Genomic DNA, 14,627 nt, shown 5'->3' on the forward strand with positions numbered 1-14,627 from the left:
CCTATCCCGTAGTTTCTAAAATGGGGTCACTTTTTTGGAGTTTCTACTCTAGGGGTGCATCAGGGGGGCTTCAAATGGGACATGGTGTAAAAAAAAACAGTCCAGCAAAACCTGCCTTCCAAAAACCATATGGTGTTCCTTTCCTTCTGTGCCCTGCCGTGTGCCCGTACAGCGGTTTACGACCACATATGGGGTGTTTCTGTAAACTACAGAATTAGGGCCATAAATAATAAGTTTTGTTTGGCTGTTAACCCTTGCTTTGTAACTGGAAAAAAACTATTAAAATGGAAAATCTGCCAAAAAAGTGAAATTTTGAAATTGTATCTCTATTTTCCATTAAATCTTGTGCAACACCTAAAGGGTTAACAAAGTTTGTAAAATCAGTTTTGAATACCTTGAGGGGTGTAGTTTCTTAGATGGGGTCACTTTTATGGAGTTTATAATCTAGGGGTGCATCAGGGGGGCTTCAAATGGGACATGGTGCCAAAAAAACAGTCCAGCAAAATCAGCCCTCCAAAAACCAAACGGCGCACCTTTCACTCTACGCCCTGCTGTGTGGCCGTACAGTAGTTTACGGCCACATATGGGGTGTTTCTGTAAACAGCAGAGTCAGGGCAATAAAGAAACAGTCTTGTTTGGCTGTTAACCCTTGCTTTGTTAGTGGAAAAAATGGGTTAAAATGGAAAATTAGGCAAAAAAATGAAATTCTCAAATTTCATCGCCATTTGCCAATAACTCTTGTACAACACCTAAAGGGTTAACGATGTATGTAAAATCAGTTTTGAATACCTTGAGGGGTGTAGTTTCTTAGATGGGGTCACTTTTAGGGAGTTTCTCCTCTAGGGGTGCATCAGGGGGCTTCAAATGGGACATGGTGTAAATAAACCAGTCCATAAAAATCAGCCTTCCAAAAACCATACGGCGCACCTTTCCCTCTACGCCCCGCTGTGTGGCCGTACAGTAGTTTACGGCCACATATTGGGTGTTTCTGTAAACGGCAGATTCAGGGCAATAAAGATACAGTCTTGTTTGGCTGTTAACCCTTGGTTTGTTAGTGGAAAAAATGGGTTAAAATGAAAAATTAGACAAAAAAATGAAATTCTCAAATTTCCTCCCCATTTGCCAATAACTCTTGTGCAACACCTAAAGGGTTAACAACGTATGCAAAATCAGTTTTGAATACCTTGAGGGGTGTAGTTTCTTAGATGGGGTCATTTTTGGGTGGTTTCTATAATGTAAGCCTCGCAAAGTGACTTGAGACCTGAACTGGTCCTTAAAAATTGAGTTTTTGTAAATTTCTGAAAAATTTTAAGATTTGCTTCTAAACTTCTAAGCCTTATAACATCCCCAAAAAATAAAATATCATTCCCAAAACTATTCAAACATGAAGTATACATATGGGGAATGTAAAGTCATCACAATTTTTGGGGGTATTACTATGTATTACAGAAGTAGAGAAACTGAAACTTTGAAATTTGCAAATTTTTCCAAATTTTTGTTAAATTAGGTATTTTTTGGTGCAAAAAAAATTTTTTTTTTTACTCCATTTTACCAGTGTCATAAAGTACAATATGTGACGAAAAAACAATCTCAGAACGGCCTGGATAAGTCAAATCGTTTTAAAGTTATCAGCACTTAAAGGGACTCTGGTCAGATTTTCAAAAAATGGCCTGGTCCTAAGGCGTAAAAACGCTGTGTCCTTAAGGGGTTAAAGAACATGTCACTACACTCTGAGCTGTTCCTTTCTAATATTCCTACATATTTTTGGAGTAATAAGTGAAAAATCTTTGGGAAATCATGATTTTCTAATGAAAATGGAAGGGTAGTTCAATGAATTTGAACATGTTAAGCACATTTTAAGGCTACAAATGTATAGCTGAAAATTGTCAAAGTCTGCCTGCTAGATAAATGCATATGTGGGGGTATAGCTCAGTGGTAGAGCATTTGACTGCAGATCAAGAGGTCCTTGGTTCAAATCCGAGTGCCCCCTTGCAAACTTTTGACTCAAGAACTAAACTAGTTATTTGTCACCAATTAATCATAGGGAATAAGAAATCACAGAATGTCAGCGTTAAATAAGGTGTCACTATATTAGAAAGTGTATATTTGTGATATTCCTAGATGTATTTGATATGAACAATCTTTTGCATTTTATGATGAAATGGGAGGAGATTAGAGAATTCACACATGGTTAAAAGGCCTCATTCAGGCCATCAGTATTTGGACACTATTTTTATTAACATTATTTGCAAGCACAGACCAGGAGTGGGTGCAAAACATGGAAATGAATAATTTCAAATCTTAGCACGACACATTTTCCTCTTTGTTACACCCCTCAGTTTTGGCTTAAAAATATTCATAAGAAATACTGACTATTGTCCCTTCATAGCTATTCTAATAAACAGTTTCCTAGGGCTTATCCAGGAGACAGTGGCTCCCCCCTCATCTCCCAACATCACCATATTTTTGGAGTAAAAAGGGAAAACTCTTTGGGAAATCATGATTTCCTAATGAAAATAGAAATATGGTTTCATGAATTTTGACATGTTAAATGCCACTTGCTAAAGGGAGACAACCCCCTTTATGCATATTTAAAGAAAGACAAAGCTACACCTAAATACTCTGACTTTTAGCTTGCATAAGAAGGCAGAATTTGGGGGTATACCTCAGTGGTAGAGCATTTGACTGCAGATCAAGAGGTCCTTGGTTCAAGTCCAAGTGCCCCCTTGCAAACTTTTGACTCAAGAACTAACCTAGTTATTTGTAACCAATTAATCATAGGGAATAAGAAATCACAGAATGTCAGCGTTAAATAAGGTGTCACTATATTAGAAAGTGTATATTTGTGATATTCTTAGATGTATTTGATATGAACAATCTTTTGCATTTTATGATGAAATTGGAGGAGATTAGAGAATTCACACATGGTTAAAAGGCCTCATTCAGGCCATCAGTATTTGGACACTATTTTTATTAACAGTATTTGCAAGCACAGACCAGGAGTGGGTGCAAAACATGGAAATGAATAATTTCAAATCTTAGCACGACACATTTTCCTCTTTGTTACACCCCTCAGTTTTGACTTAAAAATATTCATAAGAAATACTGACTATTGTCCCTTCATAGATATTCCAATAAACCAGTTTCCTAGGGCTTATCCAGGAGACAGTGGCTCCCCCCTCATCTCCCAACATCACCATATTTTTGGAGTAAAAAGGGAAAACTCTTTGGGAAATCATGATTTCCTAATGAAAATAGAAATATGGTTTCATGAATTTTGACATGTTAAATGCCACTTGCTAAAGGGAGACAACCCCCTTTATGCATATTTAAAGAAAGACAAAGCTACACCTAAATACTCTGACTTTTAGCTTGCATAAGAAGGCAGAATTTGGGGGTATAGCTCAGTGGAAGAGCATTTGACTGCAGATCTAGAGGTCCTTGGTTCAAATCCGAGTGCCCCTTTGTGAAGTTTTGATTTAAGATCCAGCAGATAATTTGCAACCAATTAATCACAGGGAATAAGAAATCACAGAAAGTCAACATTAAATATGGTGTCACCAAATTAGGTAGTGTATATTTCTGATACACTAAGAGGTATTTTAATTGAACAATCTTTTGGATTTCATGATGAAAACAGGGCAGCTTAGAGTATTCTCACATGTTATAAGGCCACTATCAAGCCATCAGAGTTTGGACACATTTTTGTTTTATCAATACCTATAAGCCCAAATCAGGAGTGGCTACAGAACACAGAAAAATTCAGAATCTTTCCAGGACACTTTTTCCCTCTATGTTCTACTTTTGGTTATGGTTTACAAATACTAATATGAAATTCTGACAAAAAAAACTATGTGAAAGTGGCAAAACTCTAATTTAAAGAACATGTCACTACACTCTGAGCTGTTCCTTTCTAATATTCCTACATATTTTTGGAGTAATAAGTGAAAAATCTTTGGGAAATCATGATTTCCTAATGAAAATGGAAGGGTAGTTCATTGAATTTGAACATGTTAAGCACATTTTAAGGCTACAAATGTATAGCTGAAAATTGTCAAAGTCTGCCTGCTAGATAGATGCATATGTGGGGGTATAGCTCAGTGGTAGAGCATTTGACTGCAGATCAAGAGGTCCTTGGTTCAAATCTGAGTGCCCCCTTGCAAAGTTTTGACTCAAGAACTAAACTAGTTATTTGTAACCAATTAATCATAGGGAATAAGAAATCACAGAATGTCAGCGTTAAATAAGGTGTCACTATATTAGAAAGTGTCAGGGGCGTACATAGAAATCATTGGGCCCCATAGCAAGAATCTGAATTGGGCCCCTTAACCCCGCCCACTACCTTGGCCCATCCCACCTCCTGCCCTGGCTTCTCTCCTGCCACACCCCCATTTGCCTATATAGAAACTTATACATGACCTACTGAGGACTCCAGCATAACGCAAACCGGACGGATCCGTTATGCAGGCCCTAGACTTCTATTATGACAGAATGAATAATGGAATGCCTATAAAGGCATTCCGTCATGGAATTGCATTATGGTCCATGGTAACGGAATCCATAATGCAATTCACTATTTACCACCAAACGAAGCATGAACGAATTTTAAAATATGAAATTTGCTCATCTCTAATTATGAACAGACTCGGGACGACTAATGCTGGCGGTTTTATTTGTGTTTTTGAGGTGACAGGTTCCCTTTAACAGCAAGCAGAGTTCATGGGGGGGCGAGGGGAAGGGCACATTCCTGAGTCCTCTATGAGCCTACAGTACCGCCCACCCCCACAGGAACTCTGCTTGCTGCTGCCCTCAGAAAGTCCTATACGTGAAGTTCTGGAACTGGAACGTTTTATACAGTCTCTATTAGCACTAGCGTAATTAGAAATGACTGGGCCCCACAGGAAATTTTTGAACGGGCCCCACAGGAAATTTTTGAATTGCCCCTCTCCCAGCTGTCCGGCACCTCTGACCAGCAGAGACACTTGACTTCCCTAATACAGTCCAATTATCGTCCAATAGACAAGTCATGGAAATATAGAAAGTATACTGTACTAACCAGAAGACCTTTATTCTTACCTTTACTTTCAAAATATCATACTACACAGTATACATATATTTCCATGACTTGTCTTTTGGACGATAATTAGAATTTGGACTGTATTAGGGAAGAAGTCAAGTGTCTCTGCCGGTCAGAGGTGCCAAACAGCTGGGGGGGGGCCCTTCAAAAATTTCCTGTGGGGCCCACTGCCCAGTCATTTCTAGTTACGCCAGTGCTAGGAGACTGTTATTAGTACAGACTGTTATTAGTACACTACAGACATTTTTTTCATTAATGATCCCGGTTGTAAAGATAGTCCTACTGTGTGGACGACGGCTGGCAGTGGCACAGGTCCGGACTGGCTGTGAGATGATGGAAAAGGCACTGGCGTCTGTCGCGGCCGGGCAGCACAACTCACTCTAAAGTTCTACCATTCCATGCTGCTGGGTGCGCGCCTGCTGCCTGCACTGGCTGGGCCAATCAGCAGCAGGATCTTAACACACTGCTAATGCTGATTGGCCCAGTATGTGAAGCAGTGCAGGCGCAGCAGACGCACGAGCCGAGGGAGCGCGGTTGGGTCCTAGGGAGCGCACAGTGTCAGTGAGTCAATGAGAAGTCGGGGGGGGGGGGGGCGTGTATTATCGGCGGCGCTGGGACTCGGAGCCAATTATAAGTGTGCAGACCGCCTCTGAGCCGGCCCTGCAGTGAGCGCAGTTGCAGGGGGCGGGGCCTTCTGAGCGCTCCGGGCCTTCCGGTGCCGCGGGCCCCATAGCAGTGGCGTACCCTGCCTCTATTGGCGGTACGCCACTGGAAAGTGTATATTTGTGATATTCTTAGATGTATTTGATATGAACAATCTTTTGCATTTTTTTTATCAATTGTCTTTTTATTGACGATTTTTACAAGAATAAACATGTGCATACATACAAGAGAACATGACTTTGGTGCACATTATTCCTGATATAAAAATATAACTGAAGTCATTTGAACAACAAAGAAAAGATTAGCACACATCATATTTTTTGTGTGTGTATATCTCTATACTGAGTAATTTTGAGAAAGTGCACACATGGTGATCATAGATATACTAAAAGCCTATAGGCTAATAAAGTAACAAAATTTCTATTTTTCGCTTTAACTATGTAAAGCTATATAAAATTTACTATAAGAAGGATTCAGACATACAAAGGGGAATGACAAGACTTGACACATTAGGGTTAGGATGGGTAAGGTATAGACTTATTCAATTTGAGACTTCAAATACCATGTCCCACTGCTTCCAAACCTGGTCAAACTTATCAACCGAGGCAAGCAATGTAGCCGACATATGTTCGAGGCGTCTAACTTCTAATATACTATTTATGAGCTCAACCCGTGATGGGCAATCTACTCTTTTCCAGAATCTTGCCAAAAAACGTCTAGCCGCAGTCAGGACGTATAACATTAGTTTTAATAAATGTTTCTTCAAAGGTACGTGTGGAACATTTAATAAATATATATAAGGGTCTAAGGGAAATCTTATTTCAAACAAACTGTATAGAATTTCCTGTACCATACTCCAGAATGGATTTAAAATCTGGCATTCCCAAAAGATATGGATATGCGACCCCACCTCCACGTTACATCTCCAGCAACGATCTGAAATATCAGGGTTAAACTTATGTAATAACTGAGGGGTGTGGTACCAAAACATCATTATTTTGTAAGTATTTTCCCTATGAATAGCACATGTTGATGTCAACGCAGCTCTTTGCCAAATTTTCCTCCACTCATCTACTGAAATGGAACCGTGTAAGAGCGATTCCCACTTAGACATATATGAGTGGCGTACAGCCGCTGGAGAGGCCGGGGAGGAGAGGAGCACATATATTTCAGATATAAGACCTTTAGTAGACTCCGAAAGTTTACATGTCTTCTCAAAAGACGTGGGGACAGATATCTGTTTTGAGTGAAATAATGTAGTGAACAAATGCTGGATCTGTAAGTATTGATACTCAGTGACTTCCGTAAGTGACCTAGATCTTCTAAGCTCATCTAGTGAAAGTAATTGTAACGTTCTATAGTCGATCATATCTGCAAACCTAAATATCTTCCTGGAAAACCAAGGTTTAAAAAAGGAGACCTGCAATCCAGCATCGAAAAGTGGTGTAAACAGAAAAGATGTCATGGAGGATTTCTCAGAAACCAGGGAAAAACGGTGTTTACAATGCTGCCATATTCTGTATGTATGTAACATTGGTCCCAATAACTCTGGCAATTGAGTGTGTGGAATTGGAGACCATAACAAAGAGTTAGGATGTATAGGAGCAATCCCCAATTTTTCAATTTACATCCACCTAGAATAGGCATAAAGTTTAGACCATGCTGGAATCCGTCTAAGATGTGTGGCCCAATAATATTTGGTAATGTCTGGAACCGCCAACCCCCCTTGAGATTTCAGGGCCATAAGGGTACTACTAGCTATCCTATGTCTCTTCCCATTCCATATGAATTTAAATATACCCGCCTGTAATGCTCGTAATTCCGTCCTTGGTACATGTACCGAGAGGGTCTCAAATAGGTAGAGTAATTTTGGCAGAATGGACATCTTAACTGCCGCTACGCGGCCAAACATGGATATGGGAAGAGACATCCATTTAGTCATTAGACACCTAAGCTCTCGAAAAAGGGCGGGGAAATTATGGGAGTATGTAGAAGAATATGTCGCTGCTAAATTTACACCTAAATAACGCAGGGCAGCATCCTGCCAACGAAAACGGTAGTTAGATCGTAACGTGGTTAATACATCTACTGGTAAGTTTAAGGGGAGGGCTTCTGTTTTCGAGGAATTAATCTTATATCCGGAAAGCCGACTATACAGTGTTAATAAGTTAAATAAGTTGGGCAGAGTAAAATGTAGGTCTGATAAGGTAAGCAAAACATCATCTGCAAATAATGATATCTTATACTCCACTTGGTTAACCAGGATTCCATGAATATCCGGGTGGGACCTAATTGCTGCGGCTAAGGGTTCAATGCAAAGCACAAACAGGAGAGGGGAGAGCGGACATCCCTGCCTGGTGCCGTTTTTAATCGGTAAAGGAGCTGAATTTGCATATGGTAATTTAATTGTCGCTGTAGGATGGCTATATAACGAGTGGAGGGCTGAGATAAAGGGAACAGAGAATCCAAAGGCCCGCAGGGTGGAAAACATAAACGGCAGCTTAAGCGATCAAACGCTTTTTCAGCGTCTAAACTCAGTAGTAGTGCCTGTTGATGTTTCCTGTTGGCAATGTCTATCAGATTAATAAGTCTTCTCGTGTTATCCCCGCCCTGCCGGCCCCTCACAAAGCCAACCTGATCTGAGTGTATCAATCGCGGGAGCCAATATGCCAACCTATCCGCCAATATCTTGGTGAATATTTTTAAATCAGAATTTAGAAGAGCAATAGGGCGGTAATTTGCGCAATCTAGGGGATCTCTTCCCGGCTTTGGAATGAGAGTTATATGGGAATGGAGCATGGTCTCTGGTATAGCTGAACCTTGTAGAAATGAATTAAAAAGTGTACATAAATGAGGTGTAAGGAGTGATGAGAAGGTCTTATAATAAGAATAGGGTAACCCATCTGGCCCAGGCGACTTGCCATTAGGTAATTGGGAGACTACACCTTGAATCTCCTCAGCTGTGATCTGAGCATTAAGTGCAGATCCTGCCTCTGGCGATAATTTGGGTATATTACTTTGAGCCAAAAAAGAATCAAATAGTGCTTGGCGGTCGACTGGGTCAGAGGGTGTCTGTGGTGTAAGGGAATATAAGGAAGCATAGTATTGCTGAAATTGGTCAAGTATCGCTTTAGGGTCATATATCATGTCTCCATTGCTCTTTCTCAGAGACATTGGAGTAGTAGTCGCGGTTGACTCCCGCAGTTGACGAGCTAAAATAGTGTGTGATTTATTCCCCCACATATAAAACCGTTGGCGTGAGTACAATAGGAGTTTACCAGTTTTTCCAAAAGCCATTTCACGTAAACGGGCACGGAGAAGTACTATACGTCGTAATAAGTGACAGGAGCGATGAGTCCCTAACCGGGTTTCTAACTGTTTTAATTGGGCAAGGGTGTTATTATATCGGAGATTGTAATCCCTTTTCAATCTAGTGCTAACACTAATACATTTACCTCTGAAAACGGCCTTATGTGCCTCCCACAATATAGCTACAGATGGGGCCGAGGGTTGGTTAAAGGTAAAATACTCTTCCAAGGAACTACCCAGCTCTTGTCTGGTCGGTAATTTAGTTAATAAGGACTCATTAAGTCACCAGTGGCATATCCTAGGATGAGCATTCTTTGGGTTAAACGTGACCGAAATTGGCGCGTGATCTGACCACGTGATATTTCCTAATTCAGCATCTGTCAGCATCCTAAGGGCAGGTGTATTCCCAAAGAAATAATCTATACGAGTATGAGTCCTGTGAGGGTGGGAATAAAACGAATAAGTCCTAGCCGAAGGATTATTGACCCTCCATAGATCATACAGGGCATATTGCCTAATGAGCTTTCTAAAGAGAAGTGATAATTTTCGCTGGGCTCTAGACGGTGGCACTTCTCCGAGGGTCAATCTATCCCAATACTCTGAAAAGGCGACAACAAGCGCTGCCGGTAAATATTTTTCCAATTCTCGAAAGACCTTCTTCAGGAACGAAATCTGGTTTGAATTTAGGGCATAAATATTGCATAAAATAAGTGGGGCACCATGGAGAGAGGCCTTAAGTATTACATATCTACCATGATCATCAATCTGTGCAGATTCCACTTGCACCGGACATGTATTAGATAAAAGGATAGCGACTCCAGCAGTTTTTGTATCAGCACTAGCTGAATATATTCGTGGATAGGATCTGGCCGCAAATTTGAAGGAGCCCTCTCTGTCAAAATGTGTCTCCTGCAGGAAAACAACGTCTGCCCTATGAGATTTACACTCAGTGAGGGCTAGACGTCGCTTTGCGTTAGAGTTGAGTCCTTTAACGTTCAAGGAAATGCACTTAATCATGGGTGTATGTGGTGTAATAGTACTTGCCAATGACCAGAGAGGTATCCCCTAACGAACACCCGTCTCCATACACTGAAGTTTGTCTCGGTATACAAGCAATAAGGAACCTAAGAGGAAGAAACATAAGGGAAAAGGGGAAGACAAAGGACAACATATACGACAAAGAACATGATATACAATTCTGAACAATGGGTGTGATCACCCAGTCAAGACTCAATATAACGTGCGCAAAAATGAAAAGTAAAGCCCACGTCTGTCCCACCTCAAGATCTAGAGTGAGGGACAGAGAGAGGGCAACAAATAGAGTCCTGTTGGTAGGGACCTGACTGGACGCCATAACAGGCGAGGTCAGAATGGTAACTCAGAGAATATCTGAAACAAGAAAGATCAAATAAAAGAGAGAAAAAATGCAATGAAAACAATTGCACCAATTGTAAGAGCTGCTGCTCAAAAAAATAGTTATCTGAAGGCCTCAGAGGGATTCAATCCCTCAAATATAAACTTTCAAGGAGGCGCGTCACGTAGGGGAAATCCATATGCTCCCGGTTGGGATGGGGGTCGGTTTCTTTTCCGCTGGACTGTGTGCCATGATGGACCTGGAGCTGGAGGAGGGTCTGGGATTTCCCAATTATCAAGGGCCGGAGTGTTAAGGCCCAAAGAGGAACAAAAACGGGATAAGTCCGCGTGGGTGCGTAATACAGAGGTCTTGCCATTCTTCGTAGCAATCAAGGCAAAGGGGAAGCCCCAACGATATGGGATTTTGAGATCCTTCAAACATGCTAATAGAGGTTGAAGGCTTCTCCTTTTCTGTAAGGTCAGCCAAGATAAGTCCTGGTATAGATGTACACTTGAACCCTTAAAAGAAATCGTACGTAAGGTACGCGCCTTGGCCATAATGGATTCTTTCAGGCGGAAGTCATGCAGACAACAAATCACATCTCGTGGTTGTGACGTTATATTTTTCGGCCTAAGCGCTCTGTGGGCCCTATCAAGTTTGATGGCTAGTCGTGTTTGGGGCGCCAAAATCAGATTAAACAGTTCGTTCAATATAATGTCTAAATCCTCATCAGACTCCGATTCTAGCAAACCCCTAACCTGTATATTATTACAGCGTCCTCTGTTGTCCTAATCCTCTAGATGATTAGTATTTTCTTTAATAGCTTGGGATTGAGTGGCTATAATAAACTGTAATTTGGACACATATCTTCTGGTGTCATCATGCTCAGTTTCAATCTGATCTACTCGGGCAGAGACTTGTTGAAAGTCCACTCTTAGAGAAGAAATTTCAGCTTTAAAGGCATCATGCACCCCTGCTACTATCACTTTAAAATCTTCTTTTGTGGGCATCTGCTGTAATGCTTGCTGTAGGGATTTCATATCCTGAGAGGCACAAGGGGGCTCATCCCCATTCTCATCCCCAGACACTGAGAGTTGGCTCCATATATTTGTTTCCTCAGGTGGGTGTAAAATGGCAGAAGCTGTGTCTGCTTCCACTTCAGGGCTGTCTCCCCACTCACGGCGGCGTGCTGTAGCCGCAGGCTGTTTAGCCTGTTTAAGCGCCATTTTAGGCGGCATGTTAATGTGAGTATCCTGGGATCCCTGTAGCCAGCCAGGGAACTCCAAGCCTAGGTCTGGAGTGCTTGTGGACCGCTCCGGTACAAACTCCGCAGCTAAGGGGCAAAGAGAGGGTTCCCCTGCTACCTTACTGTTGCGCTCACCTGCTGTGGCTGAGGATTCGGCGGCCGTCTGCACTGTAATGGCGCCTGTTGCTGACCGTTGGAGAGGGCCGCTCTGAGAGGACGGAAGCTGGGAGCCGCGAGTGAGGTATGTGTCCAGTGTTCTTTCCCCTCGGGAGGACGGGTGGGTAAAGGGCTTCTTCAGGGGTAGCTTTTTCCCCATGTGACGCGCCGCTGTAAGCTGAATCGGCCTGTTTTAGTAGCAAGAGCAGCGGAGCTCAGGGATCACGCTGCCATCTCTGCAGACGTCCAGGCCATCTTTTGCATTTTATGATGAAATTGGAGGAGATTAGAGAATTCACACATGGTTAAAAGGCCTCATTCAGGCCATCAGTATTTGGACACTATTTTTATTAACAGTATTTGCAAGCACAGACCAGGAGTGGGTGCAAAACATGGAAATGAATAATTTCAAATCTTAGCACGACACATTATCCTCTTTGTTACACCCCTCAGTTTTGACTTAAAAATATTCATAAGAAATACTGACTATTGTCCCTTCATAGATATTCCAATAAATCAGTTTCCTAGGGCTTATCCAGGAGACAGTGGCTCCCCCCTCATCTTCCAACATCACCATATTTTTGGAGTAAAAAGGGAAAACTCTTTGGGAAATCATGATTTCCTAATGAAAATAGAAATATGGTTTCATGAATTTTGACATGTTAAATGCCACTTGCTAAAGGGAGACAACCCCCTTTATGCATATTTAAAGAAAGACAAAGCTACACCTAAATACTCTGACTTTTAGCTTGCATAAGAAGGCAGAATTTGGGGGTATAGCTCAGTGGTAGAGCATTTGACTGCAGATCAATGTTCTACTTTTGGTTATGGTTTACAAATACTAATATGAAATTCTGACAAAAAAAAACTATGTGAAAGTGGAAAAACTCAAATTTAAAGAACATGTCACTACACTCTGAGCTGTTCCTTTCTAATATTCCTACATATTTTTGGAGTAAAAAGTGAAAAATCTTTGGGAAATCATGATTTCCTAATGAAAATGGAAGGGTAGTTCAATGAATTTGAACATGTTAAGCACATTTTAAGGCTACAAATGTATAGCTGGAAATTGTCAAAGTCTCCCTGCTAGATAAAAGCATATGTGGGGGGTATAGCTCAGTGGTAGAGCATTTGACTGCAGCTCAAGAGGTCCTTGGTTCAAATCCAAGTGCCCCCTTGCAAAGTTTTGACTCAAGAACAAAACTAGTTATTTGTAACCAATTAATCATAGGGAATAAGAAATCACAGAATGTCAGCGTTAAATAAGGTGTCACTATATTAGAAAGTTTATATTTGTGATATTCTTAGATGTATTTGATATGAACAATCTTTTGCATTTTATGATGAAATTGGAGGAGATTAGAGAGTTCACACATGGTTAAAAGGCCTCATTCAGGCCATCAGTGTTTGGACACTAATTTTTTCAGCAGTATTTGCAAGCACAGACCAGGAGAGGGTGCAAAACATGGAAATGAATAATTTCAAATCTTAGCACGACACATTTTCCTCTTTGTTACACCCCTCAGTTTTGGCTTAAAAATATTCATAAGAAATACTGACTATTGTCCCTTCATAGATATTCCAATAAACCAGTTTCCTAGGGCTTAACCAGGAGACAGTGGCTCCCCCCTCATCTCCCAACATCACCATATTTTTGGAGTAAAAAGGGAAAACTCTTTGGGAAATCATGATTTCCTAATGAAAATAGAAATATGGTTTCATGAACCGAACTTCCCGAAATGTTCGGGTTCGGGATCCGAACCCGACCCGAGCTTCGTCCCGAACCCCATTGAAGTAAATGGGGACCCGAACTTTTTGGCACTAAAAAGGCTGCAAAACAGCCCAGGAAAGGGCTAGAGGGCTGCAAAAGGCAGCAACATGTAAGTAAATCCCCTGCAAACAAATGTAGATAGGGAAATGAATTAAAATAAAAAAAATAAAAAATTTACCAATATCAATTGGACAGAGGTCCCATAGCAGAGAATCTAGCTTCACGTCAGCAAAGAATCAGTCTCTTCATGCCATAGCAGAGAATCTGGCTTCATGTCAGCAGAGAATCAGTCTCTTCATGCCATAGCAGTGAATCTGGCTTCATGTCAGCAGAGAATCAGTCTTCATGTCATAGCAGAGAATCAGGCTTCACGTCACCCACCACTGGAACAGGCCACTGTCACATATTTAGGCCCCGGCACCCAGACAGAGGAGAGAGGTCCCGTAACAGAGAATCTGGCCTCATGTCAGCACAGAATCAGTCTTCATGTCATAGCAGAGAATCAGGCTTCACGTCACCCACCACTGGAAGAGGCCACTGTCACACATTTAGGCCCTGGCACCCAGACAGAGGAGAGAGGTCCCGTAACAGAGATTCAGGCTTCATGTCAGCAGAGAATTAGTCTTCATGTCATAGCAGAGAATCAGGCTTCACGTCACCCACCACTGGAACAGGCCACTGTCACATATTTAGGCCCAGGCACCCAGTCAGAGGAGAGAGGTCCCGTAACAGAGATTTTGGCTTCATGTCAGCACAGAATCAGTCTTCATGTCATAGCAGAGAATCAGGCTTCACGTCACCCACCACTGGAAGAGGCCACTGTCACACATTTAGGCCCTGGCACCCAGACAGAGGAGAGAGGTCCCGTAACAGAGAATCTGGCTTCATGTCAGCACAGAATCAGTCTTCATGTCATAGCAGAGAATCAGGCTTCACGTCACCCACCACTGGAAGAGGCCACTGTCACATATTTAGGGCCCTGCACCCAGACAGAGGAGAAAGGTCCCGTAACAGAGAATCTGGCTTCATGTCAGCACAGAATCAGTCTTCA

General features: G+C 41.7%; 5 non-coding genes across 5 annotated transcripts; all 5 read left to right on the forward strand.

The window, feature by feature from the left end:
* The first annotated feature begins 1,918 nt into the window (after positions 1–1,918).
* TRNAC-GCA lies at positions 1,919–1,990 on the forward strand. The gene has a single exon. It is a non-coding gene; the product is annotated as a tRNA-Cys (tRNA).
* Positions 1,991–2,655: 665 nt separating this feature from the next.
* TRNAC-GCA lies at positions 2,656–2,727 on the forward strand. Its single transcript has one exon. It is a non-coding gene; the product is annotated as a tRNA-Cys (tRNA).
* A 666-nt stretch (positions 2,728–3,393) lies between these two features.
* Positions 3,394–3,465, forward strand: TRNAC-GCA. Its single transcript has one exon. It is a non-coding gene; the product is annotated as a tRNA-Cys (tRNA).
* Positions 3,466–4,086: 621 nt separating this feature from the next.
* On the forward strand, positions 4,087–4,158 carry TRNAC-GCA. The gene has a single exon. It is a non-coding gene; the product is annotated as a tRNA-Cys (tRNA).
* Positions 4,159–12,910: 8,752 nt separating this feature from the next.
* TRNAC-GCA lies at positions 12,911–12,982 on the forward strand. Its single transcript has one exon. It is a non-coding gene; the product is annotated as a tRNA-Cys (tRNA).
* The last annotated feature ends 1,645 nt before the right edge of the window (positions 12,983–14,627 follow it).

The sequence above is a fragment of the Bufo bufo genome, chromosome 2 (assembly GCF_905171765.1).
Source record: "Bufo bufo chromosome 2, aBufBuf1.1, whole genome shotgun sequence".
NCBI lineage: Eukaryota > Metazoa > Chordata > Amphibia > Anura > Bufonidae > Bufo > Bufo bufo.